Consider the following 14,262-nt stretch of genomic DNA (forward strand, 5'->3'; position numbering starts at 1 on the left):
AGCAGGTAGCTGAGGATTATCAAAGAAGAGAGGGATCGAATCGAAGGATTAGCGCAAGACAGAGGTTGGTCTTTCTATTCCTCTCTATCTATAATTCATAAAGGAAATACAAAAGTAGTTTTTCTCTGTTTGTTTCTAAGGCAGCTGTCACACCTTAGTGGGATAGAGCAGTTCTATATAGACACTTTTCCCTGTAACAAAATGGCGACTCCACTGGGGAGCTAATTAGTTTGTTTGTTTATCATTCTTTGTTGTTTGTTTCATAAACTTACAGGTAGCATTCGAACTGCATTTGCCATAACAAATGCAAAGTAGACAACTACTACTTCAATCCATCTACTGGATCTGTTTATGATTCAAACAATTGATTTACAAACTATTTGATTGCCCTTGTGATAGCTCTTAGATCCTCCTTAGATCTACCCCAGATTGTTGCATTACTGATTGTTTTTTACTCGGCCAAAAACCAAGAACTGAACTGCAAACTGTGACCTGGAGACCGAACAGAGTCTCGTTTCTGGCCCAGCGCAGGTATTGTTCAGAGATTCTGAATTTCAGCGCACTTCCCGAGTGGATAACCTGCGTTGCATTTCAGATTCTCTGTGTTACAGGTGCGCTGATCAGACTAGCTCTGTGCAGTTGTGGTTTCTGTGGATCATTCTTTCCAATTCTATTCCTGAATTTTGCTGCCTGTGATCAGTATATGTCTGTTTGAAACTCCTTTTCCTTACTGTTATTCCGCCTCCTTTGTACAAAAGAACTGTAGATGTTTTTGTGTGTTTGTTGAGTCGTTTACAGTTCTCCTTTGCAAAAGTGGCATAATCGTACTGTCATCCTTTGATTTGAAACTATCACAAGTGTCGATTTCAGTCCTAGGAAAGAGTTTAATTGTTGTTGATGGTCGATTATCCTGTTACTGTTGCTTTTGGTCTGAATTTGTAATTTTCTAGTGTCAAGAACAAGTGTTCAGTTCAAAATCGTAAGGTGTTGTAATCGTCTCCATTTTTTATTTCGAAAAGAAACTTGTTGATATTTGTCGCTTGAAAAGAAATTCAGATTTGTGCATCAACTTTCTTTTTAGCATCAATATACTAAGAAAGTCGAAAACAAATACATGCATGTGCATTTGCATATAGACAGTCTGATTGGCTTGATTTAGGAAAAGTGCATTTAGAGTGTGCTCTTTGCTCTTTGTGAAAAGATTTTGTCTTTCTTTTCCCTAGTAGCTAGGATTTTCATTGCATAAAAGAGATAAAAAGTTTGTTTATTATCTTAGATTGAATTTTAGGAATTACATCTACATCTCGTGGTGAACCCGAAAGGAAAACTTCATAAACAAGGTCAACTTAAAATAAATTCAATGAATCTAACAACGCTTTGGAACTTAACGCACAACATTTAGAGGTCTAGGCTAGAGACGTATTCCGACGTTGTAAAGCCTGGTAACTGTTGTTCTCACTGATGGTTGGGTGATTCCTCCACTTTGAGACGATAAGTGCCAGTATGGACTTGTGTTTCCACGTACCGTCGAGTATATTTTGGGAGACCCCAATAGGCTTAAATCCTTTATCCATAGGAAGCCATGTCTGCCGCCCTATAGATCGCAATGCACTGAACACAGAATTCGGGAAGATTGACTGCCGTACCATAAAAAGTATTCTGCAGTTTTGCGATTGGTTTGGTACTCCCTCTACCTAGACTTCCAGAGTAGTCCCTTTCGTTCCTTTTCAGACTCCTTAACGGAAAAGGTCCATCTGAGCACTTGTCACTTCAGGCTCATTGAAAATCGAAGGAGACTAGAATCATCTTTTGTTTTTTCTCGACTCTTAAAAACTGAAAAAACAAGTTGTGTCAAAGCGTCTAAAATTCATTTAATTCGGAAACATACTTCCCCTTTATTTTAGTTGATCAAGTAATCCGCAATCGTGGAAGAAAGTCAATTGAAACCCCGTTGTTCACGGAGGCTTACGAGTCAACCGTCTTTGTCTCCAGAATCGAAGCCCGTCGGAGAAAGCGAACTCGTTTAACCGGTTCCAAATCTCCTATTAAAGTTAGAACAAGTGTTCCAACGATATCAGAGACTCCGGTTACTCCAAACATTTTTGGAATCCTTGCCTCTACAGAAGAAGTTCAGCAGCTACAAAAGGACAGTGATACTGATCCTAGTCTGAGAGTAAACACTTGTGTTACCGAACCAGTTCCATCTACAACCGGTTCAGAGAGTCTTGCTCTTCAAACATCTATCGCTGCCGATTTCACACCTTCTTCGGCACCAGAAATATTTTACGGACCTGACAGTCTTCCCCTTCCACCTGGTCTGATTGCCATAGAAGAAATTGTAGAAGATCCTCAAACAAGTACTCCAATGCAATTTGGAGTTGGGATCACTCTATATCCTTCTTCTTCAGAAGTTAGTCTACCACCAGCGGAGGCTCCTGTAGAATCGCTAGGTAATTTTTTGGATAGACTACAAATGTCTGAACAACCGTCAACATCCAGGACTGTGTCGTCTGACATAGCGACGACAGAACTCCCTACTGTCACTCCGAAAATGTTCGCTGGTATACCATCTGTCCCGACTAGCTCTCAACCGCTAGGAGTCCACTCAGGGGCTATCTCGACAGTATGGTCTGTTCCTATTTGTTCATCCGGAATAATATCCAGAAACTCTTATGTTGAGTCTCAACAAATTGATCCATTTAGAGGTCAATTTGGGCAGTCCGGCCCCCAAGGGAAAACAATTCCCTTGAGTTCTGGGTTACCACCGTATGGGGGGCAGTATACCCTTTCATTATCCCCTCCGGGAGGATATCCATACGGGAATTCACAACAACATTCAGGTTATACTGGAATTACCTCGAGCGGTTGGGTACCAATACTACCTCAACAACCAAGAGTTGTATATTCGATGCAACAATGCTTACCTATGTCAAATATCCCAACTACACCAGCTATTGTGACGGTATCGCAAGTTCAAGCGCTGCTTGTTGTATGCCAACCTCAGGTTTTTCAGGTTGTAATGCAACAGCCCCTTGACCCTGCGACTCAACCACAATCGCCGACTAGTGGAACGACACAGGTTCAGACGGGTACAATTACCCCTCATCTTGGTCAAACTGTCAGTATCGGGCAACAACACATGGCTTCACAACCATGGCTGGTGCAATACCAACAACCGCAATTCCAACAAGTATACCAAGGTTCTGAGCAACAAATATTTGCTAATAGTGGACAGCCGTACATTCAAAACGGTCAAAATCAACCATTTTACAATGGTCATGACCACCAACCTTACCAAACATACCAACATCAAATGCATTATGCCGGTATGCAAAGACCAAATGCTCAAGCAATCCCATCTTATCCTGGTGTTGTGGCCACCAACAACCCCCCTCTTTGTTTAGTATTAGCAATAACACTAAGCAAATGGGGACCCTTAGTAAAAAATCCAAAAAACATTTTATAAAACTTTTTGTATTCTACTCCTTGAAATTATGTCGCATCGCGTGGAGAAGATAAAACATCCCCTTATGTGCATAATAAAAAACTGCGAAGAAGCGACGCGAAATTCATCGCATCACACACATTAAGAAGTGCTCTTAGATGAAAATCTTAAGAAATCTCCGACGGCCGATGTGCGACGTCGCATATCGCAATATCGCATAAGCAACACACAATGATTTAATGACTCATGCGATCCGCGATGATGCGATCTGGCGATATCTGCGATCCGCGATGCTGCGATCTGGCGATATCTGCGATAAATGCTATCTACGATCTACGATCTGCGATAATCCGATCTGAAAAAATTTGCGATGACATATCTAGGTAATGCGATGACGCGATGCTGCTATCGCCCATTGCAAATTTCCTTGGCTCAACATTCAAGGAAAGCTATCCGTAAACCATAAATTAGGCACGTGCCTTAAAAGAAATTAATGAACATATGCCAAAGTGTTAATGAAGGACGGTTTTGTGTTTTTCAAAGACTCAGTTCACGATGGGTGTCCTTATTTTATGCATTCGTAGAGGTTAGAGCTTTTGTATCAGTATTTATTATCATTACTCTTTTCCTTTGCGTGAACTGCAGGAATGAAAAACATGAAACATTATGAAGCAATGAGCAGGAAACATCTAAGGAAAAGGGGAAAGCGTCAATGCTCGGAGAATAGAGAAGAGATGCCTTCATGAACAGATACTGCATGCAACAGAACCACAGATTCCAAAGTATCACTCAACAGATGCTGAGGTCGATAGGTGATTCAACATTCAGGGTCAGAAAGCTCACAAAAGCAGCATGTTTACAAAAAATCCCGAAACTTCTACCCGGTAAAGGAAAAAGGCGCTGAAGAAGGAAAATGCACTAGAAAAGCCCGGATCAAAGAACAAAGGCAATTTTGGATGGCGCTAATCGCGCATCGCTAAGAAAATTGTTCAGAAAGCAAAGTCCCTAACTTGCTTAGTCATTTGCAAGTCCGGAAACCGAAATAGCAAAAGCAGAAGCAGTTTGAGGGAAATTTGGGTTGTTGCCAAGTATATACGCAGTAAATTCGCCCAACCAGAAGATAATTCTAAAAAATATCTTCTAGTGTACTAAAAAGTGATACCAGCGCTTGCCATTTCTATTTTCATAGCTCAAACAAAAGCAGAAGGCAACCAGCCGACTCTTCCCAGGCAAATGTTGAATGCTCGCAACATTTAAGGAGCAAATGCAGAAATAGTTAGGAATTAGATTCAGTTTTTAGAAATAGTTTTTCTTTAGAAGAAGGGCGGTCATTTAAACGGTATCCTAAATTTATGTAATTAAGTTAATTAGTTAGCAGTATTTAAACCCTTCTCATGCATTTGGAGAAGGGTCCAGAAATTTGTCAAAAACTTGTCCTCAGAGCATGCACTTTTGTACCCTCGGAGGGGGTTTTGATGAATGGATGGATCAAGGTTTATTAATGTTTGCATTTGATATCTGCTACTGATGTTGCACTTCTGTACTCTTTGTAGATGTTAGAGCAAGGAGAGATAAATCATTGTTGCTTGAAGCTTATGAATAGAATCAGTCATAAATCTTACTTTTATCTCTTGACCATTTCTGCGTATATTCTGAAAGTGATATGCAGTTTTAGTTGTTTATATGTTATTGCATGAATGTGTGAGTTACCATTTGGCACTTTTGTATGGTGGAGCCATTTATTTATGTCTGATATATGAATAAATTATTATGCGATATGCTGTTCACAACTGTTTTGCCTAACTTTTTATGCAAAGTAGTTCATCTTAATTAATTTCTATTCTTATGATAGCTGAATGATCTTTATTACCAGTTATTGTCTAAAATCTTTTTAGATTGCATAATAGAAGAAATACACCCCGGGTTAGCATAGATTAGATGTGCTGTTTTTCATTAGATTAGATGTGCTGTTTTTCAACACCTGGGTATGCTTCACCTAACCTGAATCAACAGTTACCCTTTGTGGCAACTTTGGAGTTACCTAATTTAAACCGGTTAACAAACGATCCAATTGCTTACGCCCCTTGGTGGCCAGCGATTCCGCATAAACTTCCATAAGATATTCCTAAATTTAATGGAAATCCGGGTGAAGATCCATCGAATCACGTGATGAACTTCCATCTATGGTGTTCATCAAACACCCTAAATGATGATTCGATAAGACTTTGCCTCTTTCAGAGGACGTTAACGGGTCCAGCGGCAAAATGGTACATCGAATTGCCTAGAGCTTCGTTCGACAACTTCAGTACCTTAGCCACAACCTTTTTAATCCATTTTCAGTTACCAATAAGGTACGAAACGGGAACAGAGCTTCTTACCAACTTCAAACAGACAACGGCCACTCACATATCTGATCATATACATGAGTGGCGACGTCGTCGTAGAATGGTAAAGACGTATGTCCCTGATCAGCTCTTAGCTAAATGGTTTATCAAGTCATTACTACTTTCCATCACGGAAGATGTGGCAAAGGGGGGAGTCGTAACAGAAGAGCAAGTTATCGCTCATGCGCAGTATCTGGACTTGATTTACACTCAGTCTGACACGCTCTATGATAAAATACCTGACGCCCCTAGACCGAAATTCTCTATTCCTCCTCCTCCTAAATCGAACAATGACTCTCATGCCGGCGATGGCGTAATTGGCACAACAGACACGAAATCGACAAAGGCTACATCCAAAAAGGCCCGTAAGATTTCAAGTCAAAATGCAAAAGATGAACTTCTTGCTTCGGAAGTAAATGCCGTATCGACAGATAAAGTCAAAGAAACCAAACAACCAGGAAGCAAGAAGAAAGGCGAAGGGAAGAAGAAGAAACAGGAGGAATCATCACCTGAAAAATCTTCTTCAAACCCTCCTGGAGATAGGAAACCAAAGAATCCATGCTTTATATGCGATGAGGATCATCGGATTGCAGATTGTCCACACAGAGCTGAGGTTAAAAAATTCTTTAAGAATTTGAAAACCTCCGCAGTGTTAACTGATCTGTTTCCACATCCAGGAACAAATCTGGTTGAAAGTGAAAATGCTTCCTCGTCCCAAGTGCTAATGTTTTCGGTTTCAAAACAGCAAAATGATGCTTTGATATCGACAAGGAACAAAGATTATGGGAATCCATAGCTGTCGAACAACAAGGATAAAGATCAACCCAATAGTTCGACAACAACTTCGAGAGAAGTTGCGCCACCCATCATCCCTGAATTGACAATAAAACCGCCAAAGGGAGTAGTACACAAGTCGACGTTTAATCCCCGCGCTAGAGCGGCACAGCATTATAATATAGTGGAAGATTTGGCCCAATCGCCATCCGCTATGTCGACTCTTGAAGTATTATAGAATTGCCCATCCCAAAGGCAGGCTTTATTATCAGCCATTGGTGGGGTAGACCCAAAGGATTCCAATCTTGTATCCTTCGACCATAAAGGATACGATCCTCAATTACCAGCTCAACTAGCTTTCCTTGTTCAAGTGAAAGCCCTCAACAAAACTGTTCATCAAACAATTATTGATGAGGGAGCATCTAGATGTATTATGTCGATGAGTTGCTGGAAAACTTTAGGATCTCCAACTTTGTCGAGATCTTCGACGACATTAAAAGCATTCGACGGAAGGACATATACCCCATATGGTATCCTAAGTAACTTGAAAGTTGAGCTCGGAGGGAAAACGGTAGAAATAGATGTTGAAGTCATCGATGGGAATCTTGATTACAACATCCTACTAGGATGACCATGGATATATGCCATGGCAGCTGTTGTGTCGACCTATTTTAGGAAGATTGCATTTCCCTTTCAAGGAGGGATTACAATCGTCGATCAACAAAGCTTCCTCCCCAATGGTTCTCAAGTTACAGGAAGCATTCCCATGATCCATGGAAGCCCCCATTCGCTTCAGAATATCGGAGTAGGCCTACTAAAAGATCCTATACTAATGGGAAATTTTGCCTTTCCACCTCCAATCAACTTGGCGGAAGTGGCGTCGATAGGAACCTGCAATATGATATCTTCTAAAAAGATCTCATAAAACGATATCGATATGGATCATGCAATGGTTTTGCCCCCAAGCCCAACGGAAGTATTGTAGCAATCAATGTTCCTAGCATGGGAGGCAAACCCAAATCAACGCTCATCAAGCGTTTGGATAGATAGGTCTAAAGAATATGGTACCCCTTTAGATCCTTGGTCGCAAGTGCATGTCACCGACGAAGGAATTATCCAATCAATGGTAATTGAAGGAGCACCATGGAATGATTCCCACCATCATTCCCTTCTTTCGGATTGTGGAGAAGATACTAAAGATGACCTTTATCATCCTTCAGTCTTTGATTTCCTATCAAATGCTGTAAACATGGTGGATTCTGAGTGAAACTTGTCCAACATTGAAGAGACTATCGCCATAAATATCTCGACCAAAACAGATGTTGTAGAGAATATTTATGTTGGCAAATGTTGTTCTCCTTCAGAACTGAAAATATATAACGCTCTTTTTCGCGAATTCAGAGATGTCTTTGCTTGGTCATATAGTGAAATGCCAGGCATTGACTCGAGTATCGTTGAACACGAAATTAAGATGTATCCAGATGTCAAACCAGTACGACAACGGCTAAGGCAGGTGCACCCCAAGAAAGCTGCTGCCATTAAGGCAGAAGTAGAAAAACTTCTCCATGCTGGTTTCATCTACCCGGTTCCTCTAACCGATTGGGTATCGAATATTGTCCCTGTTATGAAAAAACAAGGAACAATTAGAGTATGCGTCGATTATAGGGATGTAAATCAAGGTTGTCCAAAAGACAACTACCCTACACCCTTCATCGACCAGATAATTGATGAATACGCCGGATGCGAAATCTTTTCATTCATGGATGGATTCTCCGGGTATAATCAAATAAATATCCGCCCACAGGACTAGTCAAAGACTGCATTTATTTGTCCGTGGGGCACATTCGCATATCGAAAATTACCCTTTGGTTTGAAGAACGCAGGGGCGACGTTTCAGAGGGCAATGAATTATGCCTTCCATGACATCAAGAACATCGTTCAACCATACCTCGACGACCTTACGGCTCATTCGCGAAAGCGGACTGATCATCCGCAGCATTTAAGAGCGATATTTCTACGTTGCCGACACTACAAGATACGATTCAATCCACACAAATGTGTATTTTGCGTTAGTTCTGGTCGTTTACTTGGCTTTGTAGTATCGAAAGACGGGATTCGTCTCGACCCATGTAAGGTCTAGGCAATCATAAATTTGCCTCCACCTTTGAATTTGCTTCAAATTCAGAAACTTCAAGGGAAAGCAAACTTTCTGAGGAGGTTCATTCCAAATTACGCCGAACTTACTAAAGGTTATACACGTCTTTTGAAGAAGGAAGTACCCTTTGTCTGGGATCAGGTTGCGCAAGCTTCCTTTGATGCTTTAAAAGAATCACTAATGAAAGCATCATTAATGTACGCTCCTGATTATCAAAAGGATTTTAACCTGTATCTGGCTGCAGCAGATACGACCATCGCAATGGTTTTAGTTCAAGAAGTCGATAGAATTGAACATCCTATATATTATTTAAGTAAAAACTTAAATGATACAGAAAGCAAATATTCTTACGTTGAAAAGCTAGCACTTGCAGCTGTTCAAGCGATACAGAGATTTCGACACTATATCCTCTTTCGAAAAACTACCATTCTGTCAGATTGCAACCCCATGACTTATATATTGTCACGACAGTTGCTGGGGGGCAAATATTCAAAATGGATAGCAATCCTACAAGAGTTTGATCTGGAATTTGTAAAATCCAAGTCGAAGAAAGCTCTAGTTTTCGCAGTATTATTGTGCGATCTCCCATCATCGTCCAACGATGACACATCCAAAGAAACAATCGTGGACGAAAATTTGTTTCTGATATCCGCAAGAAATGAATGGTATGGAGATATAATCATTTATCTCCAAACCCAAAAATACAGGCCAAACACCTCACACTCCGAACAAAAACGTATTCGATACCAAGAAAAAGACTATATGATCGTCGGTGACACGCTTTACTGTCGTGGTATCAATACAGTTCTGAGAAGGTGCCTCACCCATGATGTTATCAAGAAAAGTGTCTATTTAGAACTGCTCTATCCCACTAAGGTGTGACAACTACCTTAGAAACAAACAAAGAAAACTACTTTTGTATTCTTCTTTATGAACTATAAACAAAGAGAAATAGGATGAACCAACCTGTGTCTTGCGCTAGTCCTTTGATCCAATCTCTCTCCTCTTTGACAGCTTCTAGCTACTTGCTCCCTTACTTGTCCAACTTCACCAAGTACCTGTAAGATCACAGAAGAAGGAAACTATACAAAGACATGGGTTTATATTCATAAATAACTTAGGATTAGATTTAAGTTACCATACAAATGTAACAAGCATCAATGAAACACAAGCATGGAGAAGAAACTCAAATAGTTTTATTGATATACAAGAAGATCCAGGAGGAGTTACAACCGATGATTCCTGACCCAGCATCAACCTCCCAGCAAAGAAGTCCCTTCTTCAACCCCAACAAAGCATAGATCACCCAATTCTCTGATATGTATCTCAAAACCAATAGCAATTCCTTACAATGTGCAAAATTCTAGCCTCTTGATCTCTGGGATGAGGGATCCATATATAGATGTATGCAAGGAGGATGAGTCAGCTCATGATTTGATTAGTGGCTTCTCTCTGCCAGTTCTTGCTTCCACTTAGAGACTGAAAGCCTCTTACTCATCCTTGGTCGAACTCAGTGAGGCAAGTGTCATTGGAGAAGATTCTGGAAGCTTCCATTGTCTTTCCACCTCGCGGAATGACACTGCCATTTGTCATTTCCCGCTCAACGCACCCTGGTAGTGCATCTAGGTGCGTTGCAACGCACCTAGCTAGTAGACTTAGGTGCTATGCAACGCACTTGGCTAGTGGAGCCGCTGAAATGATCCTGATTTGACTTATTCTGAGCAGTTTCTGGTGGAGAACTTCTTGGAGAAGCTGTAATTTGTTGACCTTGTTCCTTTAGGGGCTGGAACAACACTTTTAGGGACTTACGAGCCCTTGGTTTATGGACATTTCATGCTTAGAGCTGTAAGGCACAAAAATTTCTATAACAGTTGCCCCCTAAAGTATGAGGCCGTTTATCGGGTGAAATGCTTTATTAGGAGGATCCGAAGTTCTTTCAATGCTGAGAGGAGACCTGTAATAAGATACAATACAATACATTATCTTCATATTGCTTTCATGATCTAGCTGAGGTGGGCATTCCCATGCTCAACTTTATAAATTCATTTTCATGTACATAGGACATAAAATCGTCTGATGGTAGACTGATGATTCTGATAGAGCCATCATCCTTTTGGTAGGATGATTATCTGTGCTGCAATGCTGTACATTTCAATGTCTTTATTTTCCTTAATATATATCGCAGCCCAGATGGATGAAACTAGATCCGGGGTCTTCAATCTCGTCCGATCTTCACTCGAAGTACAAGTCGATCCATGTGAGAAATGTTTTGAAGTCAAACATGGAAATACATCGCTTGATTACCAGTCAATGATGTAAACTGTTAACAAGCGCGAGAGGAATCACCGATAATGATAATGACCCTCAAGGTACTGCAGTACAATTCACGTGGTGTGAATAAAGGATTTGGCGTCGAACACCACGCAAAATCTTTCGGTCGAAGGTTATTGATGTAAACTTGTCGCCAGAAGTGAGAAACTTGCCATTGAGGCATGCAAGCTTCAAAGTACTGTATGGGGTGTTCCTAGATCAACTTCTTGGATAATGAGCTGATGTCGACAAGAAGTGATCCGTCATAGGAGGGCCTTAATGAATCCCACATCAATGACACGAAACGGAGCAAATGATTTTGATGGAGGTGAAAATGATCTGATGATATATGGTTCAGGGTGGTGGTCATGAAAGAATGGAGTATAATGTATGGTAGTGGGCGGGACACAGGTGGCCTTTCTGGATGACTTCTCTTGAACATGTCGGCGACACTTATGTGATGGATTGGTAGCATTAACCCCAAATGTGGATGGTATGGCGAGACCATGGCGATGTGACCGGTGAATGAAACAACCCAACCCGACTCGGGCACGGAGCGGAAGTGTCATGTTCAAGAGCGACTTGCTACCAATAAAGATTCTTTGAGTTTTCTTCCCAATTTTTCCCCAGTCATTGCTGACCAATACCTCTTTATTTTTGTCAAGCTTGAGGAGGATAACATATGCTTGTTCTATAATTTTCCCTTCGGGCAAACCCATCGCTATGTTTTAACGAGCCTAGCGATAGTGAAACTCGTTCTCGTCTAAAGACAAGTTTGTCGCTATTAACCTTTTTAACGAGTTTAACGACAAAGATAACTCGGTCCTTTTCATTTTTAGAGAGTCTGAAAAGGTACGTAAAGGTAACTCCAAAATTCCTTTTTCGTCATCTAATCCCTTAAGTCCGAAAAAGTATAAAACAATACAGAAGGGATGAATTTTCGATCGCTTTAACGAGCCGAAAAAAACAAGCGCTCGATCTTTTTGTGCAATAATCCCTCAGGTCCAAAAAGATTAAAATCTAGAGGAGGGATAGCACTTCCCGTCGCTTTAACGAGCTGGAAGGCCAAAACTCGGCAATCTTTTCATATTTTACGAGTCAGAAAAGAGCTTAAAGAAGACTCGTCTTTTGAGGAACGAGTGATAAAATGGGTAGCAGCTGATTCCAGGTAAGGTTTGGAATTTTCCAATCACGGCAGTGTCACAAGGATGGCTAGTGAAATCACTCTTCGTAGTTGTTCTTCAAAATCGGTAAACAATCAAATGGGGGTGAATGATCGGCCAATGGAAAAGTGGAGGTGACGGTGCAAACACGACCAAGGCTTTAATGGCTGAAGTGCTACATTCACGGTGGTTATTTACCAGGGAATAGTTCATTTTTTAACGAGCTTAAACGCGGGTGGAAACATTTGCTCGGTCCGGGTTTATTTTTTAACGAGCTTGAACCTCGCGGTAAACACTGCTCAATTAATCCAGTCATATGATAAGAATGTCTCATATAAAAACGACAACTTTTAGATTTTTGCCCCACATCCTTTCTTCATGCAAGTTAGGAAGCAACCAATCCTACGAGTTTAAAGGGTTAGATGTCCTATAAATTTAAAAAATAAATAGTCGTTCTTTGCTTGCACTCTAAAAGGTTTGCATGCCCCCAGGTATAAAATAGAGTTTCAAGGTTACCGCTTCTTTAGTCTGTTAAAACATTTGTTTTAACGAGAGAGGCCTACCTCTTACAGGTTACCCAAAGATTGCTCTATTCACAACGCAAACAAAACACTTCTTCGGCGATGTCTATCGAAACAAACAAAGGTGAGCGGCGATGCCCGCCAACTCACATAACTTTGACAAGAGAATATTGTTCTAGAATAACCCCTCTTCCAATCACGGAGGGGGGTACAGACTAGTCATATTCTCCCGCGGAAACCTACCCTATACCCAAAGTTTTCCCGCCAAAGCAGACCAGGATGCATGCCCCCTGGGTTTCAGTCATATCCCTCCGAATTACTCGCGCTCATCGGGAGGACGGACTGGGGATTGAGACATTTCTTGCGTGAAAAGACCATTTAGGGACGATATATGACTATTTGCTATGCGTGATCCGGGAAATGAAAGTTGGTCCACGAGCTTGACCACTCTTCCTTCGTGCGAAAAACACATTACTCTAAAGAGTGAGGAGACAATTGCTCCCATGCAATAAATATAGTCTCGTCCAAGGAGTAGGTTATAATCCAAGGGTCCTTGAACTACCATTAGGTTCATGCGAACTGTCTTCCTTCTCAATGTTATGGGCACATCGGGAAGGATCCCTAAAGGTCGACTGGTTCCTTTATCAAAGCCTGTCAGATTTCTCATCTCAGGCAAAAGCGATGGCGAACCAAGCGCTTTCCAAGCAATAGAGAAAAGGATACTCACAGAAGCCCCCTCATCTATGATGGTACCAGCCATAACCATTCTATATATTTGAACGATAATTCGAAATGGTATGCTTGCTGGTAAGCGGGGTCTGCCTAGTTGATTCCAGTCGAAGGAGACAACTAGGTTGCTTGGAGGTGGGACCGAATAGACGGCGGGTATGGCTCTGACGAACTTCCTTCCTGCGGTAAAGGAACGGGTAGATTGCCCCCATGTTCGTCGGAGTCTGTGTTTATGAAGAGAATTTGGACGGTGTCATCCTTGTTCTCTTCAGTGACTGTATCATCTGAAGATGAAACCTCTGAAGGCAAGACCGGGTCAACTGCCGCCTCGACCTTTTGACTTTCGTCTGGTATGGATTCAGTTGGTTTATCTTCAATGATAGGCGCTTCAACCGACCACCTGAGCGGGCCAGCTGGATTCTCAACTAGTGACGGACTTGGCAAGAGTTTTTTATATCCAGGAGGAAGTCGTAACGGTGAAACCGGACGATCATCCAAAACTCTTTTAGCCTCGTCTAAGAAGGGACAACGGTGGACGGCATGATTGCCTTCGCATAGTTTACAGGGAAATCTAGCTTTCCCTTTTTGTCCTGGGGCTTCACTTTCACTAGTTGACGGTGTGCTTTCAACATGATCATCAGAGGTTGGCGACACCGGGTTGTGCAAACGAGGAGACCAGTCCCTTAGTATCCGGGGGACGCAAGGACAATCTCTGTGAAAGTGGTCTCCTTTGCAAATGACACATGGCGATTTAGGCCTAGTCGGTGCAGTGTGTGGATTT

At 41.5% G+C, this 14,262-nt stretch overlaps 1 pseudogene; it reads right to left on the minus strand.

Annotated features, from left to right (window-relative positions):
- Nucleotides 1–14,262, minus strand: part of LOC149251877 (NAD-dependent malic enzyme, mitochondrial pseudogene) — a 99,235-nt pseudogene that overhangs the window by 21,020 nt on the left and 63,953 nt on the right.

Source organism: Pinus tabuliformis, chromosome 7, assembly GCF_031772625.1.
Source record: "Pinus tabuliformis cultivar Carrire ecotype Pingquan chromosome 7, CPIR1, whole genome shotgun sequence".
NCBI lineage: Eukaryota > Viridiplantae > Streptophyta > Pinopsida > Pinales > Pinaceae > Pinus > Pinus tabuliformis.